Raw genomic sequence first — 15,512 nt, 5'->3', positions numbered from 1 at the left:
GAGGCTCCCAGAGCCAGCAAGGATGGAACTGGGTACCAGATATGAGAGAGCAAATATGTGTGAGGCTTCCTGTCCCTGGCACTGGAAATACAGCTGTGACAAAAAGAAACAAACAAAACCCAAAAGCCTGTCCCTGTCCCTGCCCTCCTGAACCTCATGGGTATTTTCTTCCTGTGGAGAAAACCAACTGGACATAAATTGCTACAAATAAAAATATGTAACAGCAGCTCCAAGGAGGAGAGGAGATGCTGAGGAATCACAGCCAAGAGACATAGAACAGACTGGGGGTAAGACTTCCTCAGGGAAGCGGCTTTATACTGGGACCCAGGATGGGCGGGAATGGGGCACTGCAGACCTAAGGAAGGGTATGTGTCAAGGCCTTGGGCCCTTCAGACAATCAGGGAGTAGAAAGGAAAGCAACACAACTGGAGCACTGTGGGCAAGGGCAGGAGCAGCCGCCAGAAACCTGTGCTCTACAGCTAGTCGGGGGTGGGTTCAAATCCCGCCTCCACCAGCTACTAGCTGTGCGATCTTGAGTAAGTGACTTTACCTCTCTGAGCCAAATTCTTCAAACACACAAAAGGGGGTGATGATCCCCATGTCTCAAGGTCAATGTCAGGATTCACGATAACATACACAAAGTGCTCTCTTGGCACAACAAGAACACATAGTAAATGTCCAACGGATGAAAGTTAGTGTTGATGCTGAGACCGTCTGATGGCTTGGGAGTTGGCCAGCCTGTGTCTTTTCCCTTGGGCCAACTGCCCTCGTATAACTTCTTAATGCTGGCCCTGACCCCGAACATCCCAACACAAGCCCTGTGTCTTTGCTAGAACTACCACTTTCAATTATTCTGCAGGTCGATCTGTTCATTTCTTCTCCCTCCGCTTCGCACCAGGGCCCACTGGGGCTCCCACTTGCACAGCATCTCCCCCTGGCTCTGGTCCCTGCAGCAATCCTGGCTGGGATGGGTGTCTGAGGCAGCTCCAAGAATGGGCACAAAGCCAGAGCTGCAGCCCTGACGCCAGTGGCTCAGCCAGGATCACTGGGCTCTACTGCTGCTCAGAGGTTCGGGAACCCAGACCACCTCCCACCCCAGGCTGGCCCCTCTCAGGCCTCAGAGACCTAGCTACTGCTTGGCCTAGAACCTCAGAGTTTCCTGCCCCAGCACTGTGATTGCATCTGGTGGCCTGGGCCTCGCCCTTGCTTAAATCCTTCCTCCCTGCCTCCTACTCATGGGAGACAGTCTTGCACATGTGCCACAGCACAGTCACATCTCAACAGAGCTTCCAGGGTATCAGCCACCTACAGGAGTCCACCCACCACCTGCCTTCCTCTCACCCAACCCACTGGCCCTCCCCAGGACCACCAGGGCCAGTGTCCTATAAGTGGTCACACTTTAGACCCAGGGCTTTGAGTCACCCTGGCCACTTGGCCTATGCCCAGTTGCCCCATTAGCCATGCCTTTGCCTAAATTCACCGCCAAGCATCATCCCTGAGCCCACCAGATTCAGAAGAACGCAGTGGATTTCCACACTGGCATCCTCCCTTTCTCCCCAGCCTCCTCCAGATCCAAATATTACTCTCCAAAGGACATCACTGTGAAAACACAACCCAAGTCTTCAGAAGAGACTACTGGGAAAAATAGCTTTAAAAACCATAGATTTGGGGATCCCTGGGTGGCGCAGCGGTTTAGCGCCTGCCTTTGGCCCAGGGCGCAATCCTGGAGACCCGGGATCGAATCCCACGTCGGGCTCCCGGTGCATGGAGCCTGCTTCTCCCTCTGCCTGTGTCTCTGCCTCTCTCTCTCTCTGTGTGTGACTATCATAAATAAATAAAGAAAAAATATTAAAAAAAAAAACATAGATTTGGGCAACCCGGGTGGCTCAGTGGTTTAGCGCCACCTTCAGCCCAGGGCGTGATCCTGGAGTCCTGGCATCGAGTCCCACCCACATCAGGCTCCCTGTGTGGAGCCTGCTTCTCCCTCTGCCTGTGTCTCTGCCTCTCTCTCTCTCTCTCTCTCTCTTCCCCTGTCTGTCTCTCATGAATGAATAAATAAAAACCTTTTAAATAAATAAATAAATAAAACCATAGTTTTTTTTATATATACCTAAATTTGTTGAGCATTTGCTATGTACCAACTGCAGCTTAAATGCTTTACGTGCATCATCTTAGTTAATCCTGTTTTTGTTTTTGTTTTTGTTTTTTGTTTTGTTTGTTTTTAAATAAAAACTCGGGCAGCCTGGGTGGCTCAGTGGTTTAGCGCCTGCCTTCAGCCCAGGGTGTGATCCTGGGGTCCCGGGATCGAGTCCCACGTTGGGCTCCCTGCATGGAGCCTGCTTCTCTCTCTGCTTGTGTCTCTGCCTCTGTGTGTCAATTTTAAAGATAATAATAATAAATAAATTGTTTTAAAAACTCTAAAGGAGGTACCACTACTACCCTCATTTTACAGATAAGAAAACTGCAACTCAGAGAAGTCAAATTACTTTCCCAAACTCACACCGCTAATTGGTGGGATGCTGAGATTCACGCCCAGGGCTGTCTGACTTCAAAGCAGGCACTCCTGACCACCGTACCACACACCACTTCCCATCATCAGAGGCACCAGGCACCCCAGAGAGCATGCCGTTTGACTCATCTCTTTACAGCTAGAAAACTGAGGCCTCCCGAAGTGCCACGTGTCCTTGAAGGCCTCCACAGCTGATTGGCCACCCACAGACACCTGACCCAGGCTGGGCCGACCCTATCTATTATCTCCTCCGGAGATTTCTGGGATGGAAGACCCCAGAGCCTGTGGCGTTAGCTGTGGGAGCGGAGCTGCGAGGTCAGGAGACTCGGGGCGGATGCTCCCACCATTCTGAAACAACCACAAAGGGCTTTGTGCAAAAAGACGTGTGACCAGAAGTCAGGCTGTGGAGAAAGAGAAGGAAGAAGCCCTGCAGGGAATGAGAGGCCACGAGGTCCCTCTCCACCAGTGAGGCGGGCAGGTGAGCTCCACCATCCCCACCAGCACACCCTCCCAGGCCTCCTCCGCTTCCCCGTTCCCAGCACCCACAGCCACGCCTTGATTCCAGAGTTCCTGCCTCTCCACCATCAACGCAAGCGATATCCCTTCGCCTGCCACACGTCTGGCCGCAAGCTGGTAGGGTGAGTCCATCCGATCACCACTGACCCACTCACACACACAGCCATCCTTTGTACCTGGCCGGGCAGCTCCCCCGGGGCCTTGGCGGTATGGTCTTCTAGAAGCCCCTGAGCCACTCGAGGCTCTCGGTGCACAGCGGTCTAAGGAACAGCACCTGCAATAGAAATTTCCAGCTGCTCAGGATCCTCTCTTTTCCCCAACAGCCCCGCGCCCCGGATGGGACTGTCAATCATATGGCCCCCACCGCCCCAGCCCAGGTTGACCAATCAAAACGTTCCGATGCCAGCGGGCTCCGTGATTGGCAGGGGAGGGGGTGGGCACAGGACCCAGGCCGACAGGCCCTCCTGTTGCTCCAGAGGAAGACTGACAGGTCCAAGGTAAAACTGAAAGGCACAACGGCAAGTCCGGGAAGGCGGATTCCCTTTCTTACGTCAGTCATGTCCGGACAAACAAGCGCCGGCAGCACTGGGTGGGTCCCCGTATGGGTCGGGACCGGCCACCAGAAGGTCACTAGGCCGCAGGAAGAACTTAACCATGAAACCCCGGAGGCATAAAGCAATAAAGGTTTGCTTCTCACCAGGTCAGGCCTGGGTCGCACGGCCCGCCGCCGCCCCCAGCCTTCGCCTCCGAGGTCTCCGTGGCAGCGGCAAAAACAAAGATGGCGGACCGTTCCGGCCGTCGACCCCGTTAGCGCGGTGACGTACATCACTTCCTCTCAAAGCCTATTGGCCAGAACTAGTCACATGGCCCGCCTAGCTGCAAGGGAGGCTGGAAACAGGAGACGGCCTTTCAGTCCTGGATGAGGATGCGCCGGCTGCTGGGAGCCACGTGAGATTTCCGCAACCCCCCCCCCCCCCAAAAAAAAAACTTTAAATATGATTAGAGCTGGTGTTCTTAACTTTCTTTGAATTTTCTCCGGGGCCCCAAATAGGATGGCTTTTATTTATTTATTCACGAGAGACACAGAGAGAGAGAGAGAGGCAGAGACACAGGCAGAGGGAGGAGCAGGCTCCATGCAGGGAGCCCGACGTGGGACTCGATGCCGGGACTCCAGGGTCACGACCTAGGCTGAAGGCGGTGCTAACCACTGAGCCACCGGGCTGCCCAATAGGGTGGCTTTTAAAGGGGAGTCCAGAACCCTGAGCCCAGTGAACATTTTGTTTATCCTGCCCTGGGGCGGGGGGAATACACTGAGTTGGCCTGTGCAGGCACCCCACCTGCCCTCCCACACCCCAAAGGGCACCAAAGTTGTCCCACAGGGAGACCCCCCTGGGAGAAGCCACCAGCCCCCAGGGCGCCCCCCACGCAAGCCCCCGGCGTCCTGGCAGCCTGGGCTGCAGAACTACACCAAACCCTCGGACCTGAAGCATCCGGGGAAAATGCCCTTCCTGAGCAATTAGGCCAATACAAACAAATTGGCCCAGAAAAATCAAGGCTCCCACGAGCGCAGGGACTTGATCTTGAAGGAAGACAACATTTCCAGCCTTGTACCTCTTAATCAACACAATTATGCAGAGGCCTTCCCCGACAGTCCCCCTGCTAGTCTCTACCCAAGCCCCAGATATTGCTCAATTGGTAACAACCTAATTAGCGGAGGAAGGGCGAGCAGGGGGGGAGCGCCGCCGTCACAGCCTCCTTTGCAGGAGGCTGCGCACCTTCAAAGGAGCCTTTCCAGGCAAGTGGAGGGCTCTCCCCAGCCGGCAGCGCCGAGGTGAGCAGGGGAATGGAGGCTCCGGCTTGTAAATCAGCACCGCCTAATGTAAACAATGTACTCTTCCTGCTTCTAATGAGCCCATTTTCCCCCAGCTGGAAGGGGCCAGCGCTGGCAGGGAGGCCTTTGATGTGATTCACTGGAAGCTTGATGCCTGCGCAGAGATATTCTGTAGCAGACCGAGCCCTTTCATCTCGGCAAAGAGAGACACCCCCTCACATGGCAGGCCCACCTGGAAGACAGGTCTCTTACAATAGCGATTCTGGAATCAGCTGTCGAAGGAAACCAGATGGTTTTGCTTTTACTCATCTTGATCAAATTAGCCCGGAAGCTGTGTGGCTTCCTGGAGGCGGAGAGGGGTGGGTGAGGGCGGGGCAGGTGCGGGTGGGGATGGGGAGTGGAGGGATGCCACAATGGAATAGATTATGCAAGTGCTCTCATTTGTAGAAACATGAATGTTCTTAAGGAAATCATCTGACTAAATTAGGAAAAAATGGTTTTGATCAATGAGCAGAATTAGACCAAACTCCCCAAAATAATCTGCCCCGCTTCCCCCGCTCATTGCAGACAGCCCAGAGCCAGAGGGTCAGTTGAGGACCAAGGAATGGGAGGGGCCTGGAGGTGGGAGCAGGTGAGCTCCCCCCACCCCACCCCGCCCCAAGCTGCCCCAGGAGACACAGCGGCCAGGAGATGGAAGAGATGGAGATGCCACAGAACAGCCTGGGACTTCGCTCCTCTCCTGGAGAAGCTGGAGAAGCCCCGCCTTCCTCGTCTGCTCCTCCCTCCCTCTGCCTGGGACTCAGGGGTAGTGGGACTCAGCCACCATTGGACAGATCCCTGAGCCGTTGCTTGCTGCCCTTCCATGCCCCTCCTTTGGCTTCTTACCTCCATGTCATCCTCTCTCTTCCTGGCTCCACAGTCCTAATTTTGTCCCCTAGCCAGACCTCTCCATGCAAGTCTGTGTTTCACCAGGAAACCTCTGCCCCAGAGTAACCCGTTTTCTCCCCACCACCACCCTAGCAGGTAAGCAGGGCGTCGTGCAGCACACACAAAGACTGCACAGGCCACACTGCTCGTGCATCTGTCTTCCACCAGAGAAAACCAAGGCTCCTAGGAGTTATGTAATCGGCCTAAGTGTTCCCAGTTAGTAAGTGCCTGAAAGAATGTAAACAGCCAATTAAAACCAGTAACATCCCCTTCACCCCACCCCACCCCAGCCCAGCCCCTGCACTCTCACACCAGCTGTTCAGACAGCATCCCCGAGAAGCCAGGGCAGGGACCCGTGTGTTCATTCATTCAACAGTAGCGGGTTGCTCCAGCAGATCCTAAGCAGAGCCTGGGTGTGTGAGCAGGGACCCTACACACACACACACACACACACACACACACTTTGCATCAACTGATTAACACAGCAGTTGAGGAGACTTCTGGAAAAGAACTCAAAGACCGCCATCCCCTCAGGGCATAACTATACAAAGTGTCTCCAGGCATGCCTAGGAGTCTGGAGCTCCACCAAAGTCAAATCCCAAGGAGAGCCCATGGGGTCCTGGGAGAGAATCAACCCTGGGGAAGGGCCTGAGGACCAGGAAGGAGTGGTGTTTCTGGGTGGCTGCTGCTCCCACCTGCCCTGTCCAGCTGCCCAGAGGAGTAGGGAAGGCTGTGAGGCCTAACACCACAGGAGCTGTAGAACCTTGGCACCCAAGCACCCCTGCTTTGGGGCTCCTCTGAAAAAGCAAAACACGACAAGGGGGACAAAATTCTCCCACAGTTGGCAGCCAAGTGACCAGTACAGTCACAACGGGATAGAGATGGCGGCCTCCAGAGAAGAGCAGCACAGCAGAGCACCCACCGCACTGCTGGGAAAGGGGCGGGGTGGGAGGCAGAAGTAGTGGCCGCTGCAGCCCTGTGTTAGGAAAAGCTGGAAGACGTCATGGGAATGCAGCACAACAGTCTGATTATCTGCTGAAGCCCCTCGGCCTGTCAGAAAAGACAGGGCCTGAGTCCTCATAGTTCTGCAGTCAAGGGCTGTTGGCACAGGAGAGCCAGGTCTACCTGGTAAGAGGACCCCATGTGCGCCAAAGGCTGAGAGGCCCAGAGGATGCTTGGGTCACCCGACTAGTGCTGACAGCCATTGAGGACCTACCCTTGCACCCAGGGAATACGGGCAACAGGCCAGCACCATCCTACACTCAGGGAGTCCTCAGCCTAGTGGAGGTGAAAGTGAACCAAAAATTGCAGGAAATGCTCCCCAGTCACTGCCTGGAGCACTGGCTCTCAGACAGCAAGGGAGAGCAATGCCGGCTCTATGGGTCAGTCAAGGGAGGCTTCTGAGTGGAGGTGGCATTTGAGTTGGGCCTTTACCTGAGTAGGAGTTCATGAGGTGACACTGGAGGAATGAGAAGCCAGGCAGTCAAAGGAACCTAAGCAAAGGGCTGCAGGTAGGAGAGCATTCTTGGGGTTCCCGTGGAGCTGGAACGCTGAGTGTGGCACCTGGGGAAGGGAGCGGGTGGCGTGGGGTTTGCAGGTAAGTGGTGAGTCACCTCAGGCCCTGCTGACGTGTTGGTGTTTTAGCCACACTCAGGGCCCCCTCTTCTCCCTCCTTTTGCAGTGGAGACCCCAGGAAAACGCCCCAACTCCTCAGGACTGCGTTCAGAGGAGGAGAGACGCCACTGATAGCTGGGACTCCAGCGTGCCCTTATGACCTTGTGGGAGATCTCTGAAGTTTGAGGAAGGTTTGCAAGTGAGAGCAGGATGGACCTTCCAAACCTGCCTCTCAGCACGGGCACCAGCTCCCCCCTAGAGATGATGTGACCCCTAAGAAGAGAGAGGATAAATCTACAGAGTACACAGCAGGGTGGCAGTTACCTGTCCTGCTGCTCAGATGAGGGAACTGAACGAAGCGAGGTAAGCATTTTCTCTGGGTCAGGTAACGGCTCTGATGCCAGAACCCAAGGCTCCTGACCTCTGGTTAACGGTCTGTCTACTAACCCAGCGCACATCCCCTAAGGGTGATGGGTTGGAGTCTGGCCTTTGACCATCACAAGCTCCGAGGACAAACTCGCTTATGCTATGGGTACTAAGGGACTCAGCGGTCAGCCCAGCGCCCCCTGGACGCACAAACACACACAGACCGGGCCATGGTATCCGCCTTTCTAACAGCAGAAATGATAGCGGGCCCAGCTGGTCTCCGAGTACTGGCCCAGCACTCTGCAGGCGCTACCTCACTCCGTCCTAAGGGGCAGGAGTTGTCACCAATCCCACTTTCCAGATGAAGGAAATGAGGCTCTCCTCGCAGGGAGCAGAACTCAGACAAAGGTGCGCACCCGCAAGGCTTACCACTTGGTACCACGTCGACCTAGTTCAACACTCAAGGTAAATATGGCCCCTGAGAAGCCACCTGAACCCCTTCCCTCCACGAGATGGCCTGCAGGACCCTAACCCAGCATACAGGTCCTGGAATCTGGGAGTTTTCAAGCCCGATCATCTGACCAGCCCTGCAAACTGCAGCCCAGCCCAGGATGCCAGAGAAGCAGCCACCACAGTCTCCTCACCGTCACTCACCTGGACTCAGGTGACAGCTCAGCTGCCCCACCCTAGGCCACACACGCATCATTCCCCACGTGCACCGCCACACAGGCCACCTAAGTTCTCTCTCTCTCTCCTCCTACCACTGCCTCTCACTCCATCCAGTCCCCATGAGGCAACCAGGAGAAACCTGGCAAGCTTAAGACCCTTTCAAAACTGGCCATCATTTTAGAAAACAATGGAACTCCTTCATACGGCCCACAGGGTCGTCCCTGGTTGAGTCTTACAGCCCTCCCACACAGCCAAAGTGTGTTTCTTTCAGCTGGTCTAAATGTGCACCCCTCTCTCACCTCTGGACCTTTGCACACGCTCCTCCCTTTACCCTAACACGGTTCCCCAACCTCTGCTAACTACTGTAATCCCTTAGGGCTCGGCTTAAACATCAGTACTCATCAGAGGCCTTCCCCATCACTCTCCCACCCCGGGTCCCAGGGGAGCTCCCTCTTTTCCCTTCTACGATGCCCCCATTTCCCTTCTGGAACCCTTACTGAGCTTGCTCTTGACTTTTTTTATATATATCTGTCTCCCTTGCTGGACTATAAGCCCCAGGAGGGCAGAGACAGCATCTGCCTTGCTCTTCACTGTGTTGTATTCTTAACTCCAAGCCCATTGGCGTCTTGTTCCTAAAGGAGACCAATAAATATCAAATGAAGAAAGAAAGAAAGGAGGAGAAGAAGGAGAGAAGGAAGAAAGGGGAGGTCTGGTCTTGTAAGAACTGCCTCCCCTTTCTCAGCTGAGCCAACAGAGGCCCTGAGACTGTCTCCAGGGACACTAAGGAGAAGGGGGGCACTTAGGCGCGTTTCTAGGTGCCAGGCATTTCATGGTGCCTCATTTAATCCTCACAGCGACATTAGGAGCAGAGGCCATCCCTAGCCCTGGTTGAGGAATCTGGGGATCAGAGAGCTGAAGCAATTTGTCCAAGGTCACACAGCTAATGAGCGACAGCACTGAGAACTCAATTCAGGTCTGAAATCAAAGACTGGGCTTTTAACCAACCCCGTACCCTGCCTCCTGGGAAGATCCAAATGGTCAGCTAGGATCTTCTGCGTCCAAGCCCAATTTTACTGAGAAATAAAATGAACGTGAAACTGCCTCTCTGAAGTGGAAGGAAAAGTAGTTTCATCTTGAAAACCTTAAAATATATTCACATGAAGCCCCAAGCAATCACTCCTAAGGAAGCTAAACCTCCCACATCACCTGTTATCTGAGCTAGAGAAGGGAAGTAAAATTTTCACTTGTCAAGTGTGTAAGCCAGGAAGATAAGGAAGGTTAGAGACGCGTGTGATCGCCAACGCGGGGGGGGGGGGGGGGGGGGGGGGCACAGACAGGGGAAATGAAGATTTCATTCTCTAAAATGTTTGGGCCCAAGAGAGGGAAGGGCCCCCCCTCCCTCCACACCCAGGAGGTGAGCTCAGGGCAGCGGCAGCACAGTCAGTTTGGCCAGGCCAAACCAGGCCTCTCCAGGATACAGACGGAAAGCAGAGAAGCTGGTAAAGGTCTCTAGACATTTTCTGCTGTTCCTCAAAGACGTGAGGCTGCTTAGGGAATGCAGCACATCCAGGCACGGTGCAGCCCTCTCCGTGAGTCCTCTGATGCCACCACCACCACCACCCCAGTTTACAGAAGCCCAGTTTATGATTTATTTATTTATTTATTCATTTGTATCATGATGTCACAGACTCATGCAAGGATATTCTGATTGGCCTAAGCCAAGTGAGGTCATCCTAACCCTCTGGCCAATGATTGTTTTAGGAATGGGCACAAGATGCTATTCCAGCCCATGAGACATAAGCAGGGCATCCGCCAGAGGACTTCTGGGATCTTTGATCTTAAAGAGAGATGCCTGGAGCTCCTGCAGCCACCTTGAGACCATGAGGGAAACAGCTGACAAAAGATGGAAAACACTTGAGTCCCTGATGAGGGAAGTGCCAAGTGGCAGACATAACCAATTTCTGAAACTGTCCTAAATCCAGGTTTCTTATGATGGAACACTAAACTATCCATCTTGCCTAAACTTTTTTTGGTTGGGTCTTCTGTTCCTTGGAGCTAAAAGTAACCTAACTGATACATGTCATGGGAAAAGCACTGATCTTGGCAACCAAAGAGATTCAAGTTCAAATCCCAGTTCTGGAGGGTGACATTGGACAAGTCCTCAGACCACTGGGAGCCTCCTCATCTCTTCCTGTAGGAATACAGTTAAGCTTATTCACACGACAAATTTAGGGATACCAAGTCACAGGAGTGACCCTGTCCCTGCCCTTGGGGGCTCAGCTGGCCAGTTGGCCGGGGGAATCCTGACACTTGCCCAGGTATTTACCATATTTCCTTTAATATATGGTAGCACTGATTCTTAGATGGTAATTACTAATTTACTAAAAAGAAAGAAAATGCAACTAAGATACAATACTTTCTATCACAGAATGTTTATTTTATTCTCATCAAAAGAGCTCCATTCAACCTAATTAGACATGTTTTTTTTTAATTATATATCACTCTTGGGCATACACATAAAAAGAAAACCCTAAGCAAAACTAATTGCTTAAGGTCTCCAAAATGCATTCGGAGTCCAACTCTTCTGATTTTTTTTTCTACTGAGCCCGGTCCACGGCCAGGCTCTTGTCACTAACACCATCCCCTGACACCAGGCGTGTAGATGACGGTGCATCCTTCAAAGATTCCTCCACCACCATCTCCGGGACTCTCTTCCCGGCTGCTCACACCCACTTTTGCAAGTTCCAATTCTGGACTTTCCTGGTCTTACCAGAAGGCTGTCCACTGAAGATTTACAGACGAGAACCCGCCGCCCATTCTCTCCTCAAACGGCCCCTAACTGGCTTGTGACTTTTCCAAGGAGGGATGGGTGTCCCAATCACTGGCCGGCCCCCGCAGGCAGTGGTGACCACATCACGGCTGTCCCTCTCCCACGGTGACAGTGACGGCGTCTCACCGGGTGACAAATGCATCCTGATTTCAGAAATAGGAACGTGTGGAAAACCTTCAAAGCAATGAACTGAGTAGCTTGGCAACTGTCCCCTGGTGGGATGTGGGCTGCTAGACTCACACAATTCTAGAAGCTGTAGGAGAACTGACTCCCTCAGCTTTGGGGCAGAGGTAGCCTTTGAGCAGAAGCCCGAAGCGCAAAGAGGAGTGCACCATAGTGCCCGGGGAGGGCATCCTAGGCTGAGGGAGAAATCTAGGCCACAAAGAATCGTGGCACACCTGGCAAACTGTCAATGAGGTGAGGTTAGGTGAGCATGTGGCCACATTTGCACTCTGGAGTGATCCCTCTGGCTGGGGAATGGGCGGAGGGGGAAGAGACAGAAGCGTGGGACCCCCGGGGGGCTGTTGCAGAAGGAAGCCGGACTTAGGGTGGCAGAAGTGGGGGAGCTGATCTAAACATGACCACCAACAGTTCCTCCAGCCCCTCCACGCACAGGCTGCTCGGCATCATGTCAAGAGGCTGACGCTAGTTCCCCTCCCTGAATCCGGGTGCACCTGCGGTTTGCTCTGACCATGGGATGCAGCCTTCAAGAGCCTGAGCAGCTTCTCCTTGTCCCTCTGGAGGCCAGCTGCCATGGGGAGAGGCTCAAGGAAGACCACCGGCCCTCTCGGGCTCATGAGTCACCTCTGTTAGGGCACCGGGGGTGTGCCACCGAAGCATAAGAAACAATAAAGCATCACTTGAAGCCACTAGGCCTGGGCGTCCTTTGTCACACAGCACCGGCTCCCCGATGCCTGATGCCTGGAGGGCCAGGCAGGTGGAGAAGGATGGGGCGAGGGGGCAGGAGAAAGACATCCCAGAGACTGTGCACGCTGGGCCAGCGGCTCGTGGCTCTGCGTGGAGGGGAGGTGGGGGCCCCCCCAGAATCACGGCTGCAGAATTGCAGCGGACGGATCCGGAGCCTCCAAATCTTGGGATGCAAGGGCAATGTCAAAAGGCAAAAATTCCTTGCTTCTGATGCGATTTGACAAACAGCTGCACACCCTCTAAGGGCGAGCTGCTGCGGAAGCTGGGGGACAGGCTCCGCTGGAAGCCCCCGGGGGTGCATGGTCCAGCTCCACAGAGAAATGACGGAGACTCGGAGGAGGGAGAGAGCACGTGGCAGTTCTGGGGGGCGAAGACAGGCTTTGTGGGGGAAGAGAGCATCTCAGAGTTTCCCTCGAGAACAGAACGTTTCCACCCGGGACGATAGGCAGGGAAGGCATCCTGGGAAGAGGGAACAGCAGGTGGAAAGGCAGGGAGGTGGGCAGTTTGCAGGGGCACTTGGGGAAAGTGGGAGGAAGCAGAGGGGGGCTGCGGTGGGCACCCTCACAGATCCAGATCAGGAGCTGCCTTCCCTGCTCCCTCCCCGCCGGCGGTTCTCAGGCCCACCACCCTTTGGCAACCTTACCTCAAACGTTTAAAAACACTCAAACAGGTTCCCAGTCGGCGCAGAGTGGGGCCAGGGGGGTCAGGAGCCACGGCTTCTGGTCCCAACCTTGTGACCCTCTAGCTGTGTGACTTTGGGCCAGTTCCTTAACTTGTCTGAGCCTCACTCTTACCTGTAACGTGGGAACCAAAAAAACATTACCTGCCTCTCTGTTTTAGCCTAAGGATGAAGCAAGATAAGCTGTGTGACGGTGCTTTGACTTATTTTACATGGGTTGGGGTTTTTTCCTCCCCCACATCTTTTGGTTCTACACAAGGGAAGTTTATCTAAATACTCCTGGGGCGTCATTATTTGCTAGGCCCCCTTGGCCCCCTGCTCTGATGGGGGTGAGTTGAGGAAGGAACAGCCCTGCCTCACCCAGCCCGTCCCTCTCCTCTTCATCAAGAGCAATGAATGCAGCCTGCCCTGCCCTCTGTCCCCCGGGAGCCTGTTGGCGGGTCCCTGGACGTCCAGAGCAGGTGAAAAGGGTGAAGACCGGATCTGCGGACAAACACATGAGATCCTGGCCCATCACCAGCAGGAGACTGGTCGGATACATCACCGGACACCCATGCATTTGAATAACATTCAGCCATCAACAATCATGCCAAGAAAAAATATTTCTTGAAAAGGAATCCATTCTATCTTTGAGTGAAAAAAGTACATAATGCAACTTCGGTCAAAAAAATATATATATACCCACACGGAAAAATCTGATGAAGGTCAGTGCCAGGTGACACAACTACGGGCAGATTTTTGTTCTTTTTCTTCTCTGAATTTTCAACACTGTCCATACTGGACATTAGTGGGGCTTGAGCAGCCTCAATAAATACCCCTGTCTCCTGGTTCAGGCTCTGAACTAATGGAAAGGAATACAAAAGAATAAAACGAGTAGAGGTCAAAGTTCCCATTTTATTACCGGGTGCTGGCAGGGTTGGAAGCGGGGCTTCTAATGAACCCCTGAATTAGACAGGCTTACACAGGGTGCCTGGGTGGCTCAGGCCGTTAAGCCTCTGCCTTTGGCTGAGGTCTTGATCCTGGGGTCCTCTCTGCTCAGTGGGGACCCTGCTTCTCCCTCTCCCTCTGCCTGCTGCTCCCCCTGCTTGTGCCCTCCCTCTCTCACGCTATGTCAAATAAATAAATACAATCTTTAAAAAATAAAAAGACTTACACAGGCAACATGACCAGCTGCCCCAATCAAGGAGGCAGACGGCCTTGAACCCAGCAATAACCGTGACAACAGTCACCATCACTGCTTACCCAGCAGTTACTGCGTCCTGCACACAACCACACACTGAATCCACGCAACGGGCATCAGAGATGTGTTTTCTTATCCTCCTTCTTCAGACAAGGAAATGGGGCACATAAGTTTAAATCATTTTCCCAAAGACATGCAGGCAGAGAGCTGGAACTTGACCCCAGGCTCCCCAAGTCTGAAGTCGCTGTCCTTCCTGTTTAGAGGACCTATATCTAAGGGCACATCTGTGAACCTGCCCACGAGGGAAAGAAAGGTCTGGCTGTAAAGCGAGGATTTGAAACAGGCTCAAAACCAGCCGCAAAGACACTTCCCAAACTGTGATGAGGTCCCTCTTGACGCAACAGCCACTCAGACGCTTTGTCCTAGTGGATGGCACAGCACAGTGGAAAATCAACTGGCCTGAAATTCAGACAAACGGGGGTCGCGTGAAACAGTTGTGAGACCCCCCCCCCCCCGGAGGATCTGTCTCCTTCCTGGGCCTTGACTTCTCCCTCTGTGAACTGAGGGGATTGAGCAGGCCCCTTTCAGCCTCGATATGCTGAGATTCTGGCGGGGGGGGGGGGGTGCTCTGGGGCCCTGAGCCTCGGCCGAGTCATGGTCCTGCGGCCTGAGTGGTGGGGAGCCTGGATCTGCCCAGCAGAGCGCACCCTTAGGGCAGGGGCAGTGGGTCTTGCTCAGAAAAGAGGTCTGGTTCTGAGAACAGCACAACAGTGTCCCCCCCCACAGACATCCCCTGGCTCAGCTCCCACACTCGGTTGAGGCCAGAAGACGGACAGACAGGGACACGCTGGTACGTAGTAGACTCTTGCCCTAAAATCTCTGTGACGCTCTGCCAACTCACTTCAGCTCCACTTTGAGGACCAAACAATAAAGCAGCAGCAGAGGGTACAGAAGCAGCTCTGCCCATTTAAAGTGAGTGCAAGAGACGAAGAAGCTGCCACCACCGTGGCCAAAGCAAGAAGTCGAGAAAACGGAGGGACACCCGGCAGCTGGGAACATAGAAGTAACGCCCCAGTGCAGAAGGACTCGGCATCGCCCCCCCAGCCTCCCCCCGCCCCGAAGGCCGTGTATCACCAACACCTGCGACTTTACAAACCCCTCCTCTGCCTGGAAGCCGCCCTCAACCCTAGACAGAGATGGCGCCCCAGCGTCCTCAGCCATGAAGTGAGATAACTCTGAAACCTGGGGAGACTGTCTTCCAGGGTTCCCAGGGGGGCCAAGTCCCAGGAGCCCACAGGGGAAGTGGCATTACTCAGCCCTCCCTGTCCCACCCCCCACCCACCCGTGTTTCTTAGAATCTGCTTTTGAAGGAACTACAGGGCCTTAACTCCCTGTTTAGTGACTTTGTAACGGGTCAACCTGGCTAGGTGACACTACCTTTCCCAGAATTCCGTTTCCTGGATG

The 15,512-nt window shown here is 54.0% G+C and overlaps 2 long non-coding RNA genes across 11 annotated transcripts in view; one reads left to right on the top strand and one right to left on the bottom strand.

Annotated features, from left to right (window-relative positions):
• Positions 1 to 5,078, bottom strand: part of LOC112642349 (uncharacterized) — a 93,726-nt gene extending 88,648 nt beyond the window's left edge. For all 10 annotated transcript variants that reach the window (XR_007402249.1, XR_007402247.1, XR_004805189.2 and 7 more), the window contains exons 1-3: positions 4,801 to 5,078; positions 3,723 to 3,913; positions 3,202 to 3,299 (exon numbers count right to left, since the gene is read on the bottom strand). This is a non-coding gene — a long non-coding RNA (uncharacterized LOC112642349). The remainder of the gene's footprint in view (positions 1 to 3,201; positions 3,300 to 3,722; positions 3,914 to 4,800) is intronic.
• Positions 2,599 to 12,123, top strand: LOC112642351 (uncharacterized). Its single transcript, XR_007402253.1, has 3 exons — positions 2,599 to 3,522; positions 3,726 to 3,973; positions 7,465 to 12,123. It is a non-coding gene; the product is annotated as an uncharacterized LOC112642351 (long non-coding RNA).
• The last annotated feature ends 3,389 nt before the right edge of the window (positions 12,124 to 15,512 follow it).

The sequence above is a fragment of the Canis lupus genome, chromosome 15 (assembly GCF_003254725.2).
Source record: "Canis lupus dingo isolate Sandy chromosome 15, ASM325472v2, whole genome shotgun sequence".
In the NCBI taxonomy this organism is placed as follows: domain Eukaryota; kingdom Metazoa; phylum Chordata; class Mammalia; order Carnivora; family Canidae; genus Canis; species Canis lupus.
This window is presented reverse-complemented; position numbering and strand designations above follow the sequence as displayed.